Source organism: Gossypium hirsutum, chromosome A08 (genome assembly GCF_007990345.1).
Source record: "Gossypium hirsutum isolate 1008001.06 chromosome A08, Gossypium_hirsutum_v2.1, whole genome shotgun sequence".
Classification (NCBI taxonomy): domain Eukaryota; kingdom Viridiplantae; phylum Streptophyta; class Magnoliopsida; order Malvales; family Malvaceae; genus Gossypium; species Gossypium hirsutum.
Window position 1 is genome coordinate 44,508,112 of NC_053431.1, and position 5,098 is coordinate 44,513,209.

The following is a 5,098-nucleotide window of genomic DNA, read 5'->3' on the forward strand; positions in this document are numbered from 1 at the left end:
TCTATGTGAATGCCTATTGTGGATTGGTATTTGGAAACACAAAAATTTACACACTTTTTCATACCCTTTTTAACTTAAATTCATGCGAATTCGATTAAATTCTTGTCGAAAAATAAATAATTTTTATAAAAAAATTAAAGTGCACTTAAAATGTGAACATGTTAAAATTTAGTTAATTTTATAATTATTTTTGATGAATTTTGGTTAGTTTCGACAGATTTGCACAAAGGGCGAAAAATGATTCGGCAGACACTTCTAGAAGCACAAAACCGAGAAGCAATTTGAAGTATCGAGGCGAATTAGTTTCCAGCCTAAGATGGTCCAAAATTATGTGTATTAAGTCATAATTTAATTAATTTTAATTTATATTCAATTTAATTTGGGTTAATAAATTATTATTAATTAATTATGAAAAATGGTCCGATTAAACCGAACCGAGTGAACCGAACCGGCCAAGGAGAGGACAGCCCAAAACCGTCCAAGTGCTGACCCAATTCAGCTCAATAGCTGATTATTTAAGCTACAAATAAGCCCTTGAATACTTGTTCAAATTGCAAATCAGCCCCTATTGATGGCTTTGAAGATTTGCCCCAAGCCTAATTTAGCGAAGTTGAAACCATCAACTTTGCTACATAGATGGCCGGCCAAGGGGTGGCTCTTTGGCTGCTATTTTTAGCAAATTTTAGCTGCCACATTCAGCTATAAAAACCCCATTGGCTGATCATTCAAAGCCTCCCTCATTCATTCACATCTTTTCTCTCCTCTCATTTTTCCATTCCAAGTCCCCTGCTCTTGTGCCAATTTCTCCCCTTGAGAAAGGGTTCTTCTTCAGCCATTTTGGAGTAGCAATTGAGTGTTCATAGAAGCCTTGATCGGCAAGGACAACAAAGAAGGAAGAACGGAGCAACTTAGTCAAGCCACAGAAAAACCCCGGATTTGTTTCTTGTTCCCTATCTCTTTAATTTTTGTTGTTGTTATAATGAACATATCTATGAATATTTATGTTGTTGGAATGATTAATTTAATCATCTTAGCTTGAATTTAATTCGTGTTGGTTTGATTGCATTTCATCTGCTTAAATTATTAAAATTGTGTTTATGCTATTATAGGCCTCGGTAAAATGCTTGATTAAGTAAAATCATGCCTAAGTTATTCATGCATTACAATTGTGAGGTAGCTAATGAATTAATTATTTAAACGGATTGAAATTGTAATTAATGGACACAATACTTAATGAGTGCATGTGTATTCTTCTAAGGTAGCTAAAGGTTAAATTAGCAATGTATCTGGCGGTACACTTGCCTTGCATAACTTGCAAGATTATTGTGATTAAACTGTTTCAAGGTGATGATACCTTGTTACCTCATATAGTCTTTTATGTGCTTACTAGATTTAATTAATCGTTTGAATTGACATAGGGATATGCAAGAGATTAGTTCAATTTAATGAGTATGTATGTGCCATAACATGTTTGCTTATTAAAATTTGTTTAATTGTTTGAATTAACATAGGGATATGTTAAGAGATGAATGGATTTGTGTAGGTGAACATGTTCATAAGTTAGCAAATTACCGAGTTGCTGCGAATTTATTCGTAACAACATAGGCATGAGTTTAATAATTCTAAGTTAAAGAAATATAATTAAATCAACACAATTATGTCATCTTGATTAAATCATAGTTTGAAATCGTGTATTTGAGATTTATTTCTTTAGTTTACTTAGTTTAAAATTTTAGTTTTTAATTACGCTCTTCAAACAAAATATTTTTCTTCAGCAAAGTGTTTTAAATAGCATTCATAAATAATTCTTTTTGCAGTTCCTGTGGGTACGATAACTCGACATTTACTTGTCACTTTATTACTTGTTGCGATTGTGTACACTTGCACATTTCCGTCGTTCCAATTTTTTGGCATCGTTGCAGGAGACTGTTTTAAGAAGTCATTATTTGTGAATTTGTTAGTTTTGCATTTTGGTTTAATTTTCTATTTAATTTTTAAATTAATTAATTTTTATGTGATTATTTTAGGTGTTTATGAGTGTTGACCGAATTATTGACCTACTCCTTATAGGCCCTGAGATTGAACGAACTTTTCTACAGCGAAGAAGACAAGCAAATGAGAGAAGGGTCGAAGAAATGAACTTCGAAAATACGATCCAAGGAAATGGAGCAAACCCTGCTCAAAATCCTATCCTTATTGCTAATGATAGGGATAGAGCTTTATGACAGTATGCCGTGCCAATATTTAATGATCTTAATTCGGGTATTAGGAGACCCGAAATTGAGGCACAACAGTTAGAGCTGAAGAACAGTGGGCCAGTTCAGTGGAATGCCTACTGAAGATCCTCACCTACACTTAAGACTGTTTATGGAGGTGAACGATTCTTTCAAGTTAGCCAGAGTACCCGAAGATGCATTATGATTGAAGCTGTTCCTATATTCACTAAGGGACAGAGCTCGAGCCTGGTTGAACTCATTTCTACCGAATTCAATTTCCACATGGCAAGAGTTAGCAGAAAGATTCGTTATGAAGTTTTTCCTACCTAGCAACAATGCTAAGTTGAGGAACGAGATCACTGCTTTCCAAGAAATGGATGATGAGTCATTGTATGAGGCATGGGAAAGGTACAAAGAATTATTACGAAAGTGCCCTCATCACGGAATCCTACATTGCATCCAACTTGAGACATTTTATAATGGTTTCAATGCTCACACGAGGGTGGTAATGGACGCTTCTGCTAATGGTGCTCTCCTTTCTAAGTCTTATAATGAGGCTTACGAAATCATTGAGAGGATTGCCAACAACAATTATCAATGGCCAACCAATCGAGTAGTGTCAGGAGCATGAGTTGCTGGAATACATGAAGTAGATGCTCTTACTTCACTTGCATCTCAAGTATCATCAATATCCTAAATGTTAAATACTCTTACTACTAATGGTCTAATAGTTTTGCAGCACAACCACCAACCTAATTTGAAGAACGTCCATCAAACCCAGAATCTATGTACTACATAGGTAACCAGAACCAAAATCGAGAAAGGCAAGGACTGCAATCCAATTTCTATAACCCATCGTGCGAAACCACCCAAAATTTTATTGGTGTAACCAAGGGGTTGGAATCAATAATACTTACGCCCAACCTCGATCAACCCAACCACTGAGTTTTCCCTAACAAGTTTAGAAACCAACCCAAGTTGAACCATCTAATGGCTTAGAAAATCCGTTAAAGGCATACATGTCCAAGAATGATGCCTTAATCCAAAGCCAAGTAGCTACATTGAAAAACCTGGAAAACCAAATGGGCTAGCTTGCAACTGAACTCAAGAACCGACCACAAGGTGTTTTACCTAGTGATACGGCGAATTTGAAGAATTCGAGGAAGGAACATTTCAAAGCGTTGACATTGAGGAGTGGAAAGACAGTAGTGCCCAACACCATCGAAGCTAAAATGGAGAAAGCTATCGCTTAAGATTCAGAGGAAGTTCAACCGAGTGTTGAAATTCCAGTTTCACAAGAACCAGAATCTTTAAAACCCGACAAGGTAATTTCAGAACCAGCTAATTCTGATAAACTAACAACTCCGATAGATGCAGAATTGCCACGGAGGACGAATCAACCAGTTTCAGCAGTAAAGAAACCACTACCACCCTACCCTCAAAGACTTCAAAAGCAGAAGCAAGAGATTCAATTTAAGAAGTTCCTAGACGTACTCAATCAACTTCATATCAACATCCCCTTGGTTGAAGCACTTGAGCAAATGCCAAACTACGTCAAATTCATGAAGGATATCCTATCCAAAAAATGAAAACTTGGAGAATTTGAGACGGTAGCTCTGACGAAAGAATGCAGTGCATATGTTTAAAACAAACTAGCCCCAAAGTTGAAGGATCTTGGATGTTTTACCATACCTTGCAACATTGGAGCAACATATTGTGGTAAGGCATTATGTGACTTAGGTGCGAGTATTAACTTGATGCCTATGTTAATATTTAGGAAGTTGGGGATAGGTGAAGTTAGACCTACTATGATTACACTTCAATTAGTGGATCGATCCTTAGCACATCCAGAAGGAAAAATCAAGGATGTATTGGTACATATAGATAAATTTATTTTCCCTACTGATTTTGTTATTTTAGACTTTGAATCAGACAAAGAAGTGCCAATTATCTTAGGAAGACCGTTTGGTACATATAGATAAATTTATTTTCCCTACTGATTTTGTTATTCTAGACTTTGAATCAGACAAAGAAGTGCCAATTATCTTAGCAACCAGAAGGACCCTTATTGATGTGCAGAAGGGAAAACTTACTATGCGTGTTCAGGATGATTAGGTAACATTTAACGTTTTTAAGTCTATACGATTTCTTAACACAATTGATGATTGTTCTACAGTATCCGATTTAGAGGATTTAATAGTGGAGAAGGAGCTCAACTATGTTGATGATCCATTGGAACAAATTTTGACATCAGATCCTCTGAATGATGAAGAGGCGGATGAATACTTAGCGTTGTTAGAAGCTAATCAAAAGGGATTTAATTCGTAATCCCATTTTGAATCTTTGGAATTAGGGAAAATGGATTATGCCCAACCAAAAGTGTCAATCAGGGAGCCACTTAAATTAGAACTCAAGCTACTACCTTCACATATGAAATATGTTTATTTAGGTATATCTTCTACTTTGCCTGTGATTGTTTCAGCAGAATTAACTAGTGAGCAAGAAGAGAAACTCATCCTGGTGTTGAAACAATTTAAGAATGCTATTAGATGGACCATAGTCAATATTCACGGTATTAGTCCATCTGTATGCATGCATAAGATTATCCTTGAAGATGAAAAAAAAAGGGATGATCGATGGACAACGAAAACTGAACCCCATCACGAAAGATGTAGTCAAGAAAGAAATCATCAAGTGGTTAGATGCGGGTATAATCTACCCTATCTCAGATAGTTCATGGGTAAGTCCAGTCCATTGCGTGCCAAAGAAAGGAGGTATCACGGTTATTGAAAATGAGAATAATGAGTTGATACCAACTAGAACAGTTACGGGATGGAGAATTTGCATCGATTATCGAAAGCTGAACAAGGCGACTAGGAAAG

The 5,098-nt window shown here is 36.0% G+C and overlaps 1 non-coding gene across 1 annotated transcript; it reads right to left on the bottom strand.

Annotated features, from left to right (window-relative positions):
• Nucleotides 1-2,556: 2,556 nt before the first annotated feature.
• LOC121205903 (small nucleolar RNA R71) lies at nucleotides 2,557-2,663 on the bottom strand. Its single transcript, XR_005900976.1, has one exon. It is a non-coding gene; the product is annotated as a small nucleolar RNA R71 (small nucleolar RNA).
• Nucleotides 2,664-5,098: the final 2,435 nt, after the last annotated feature.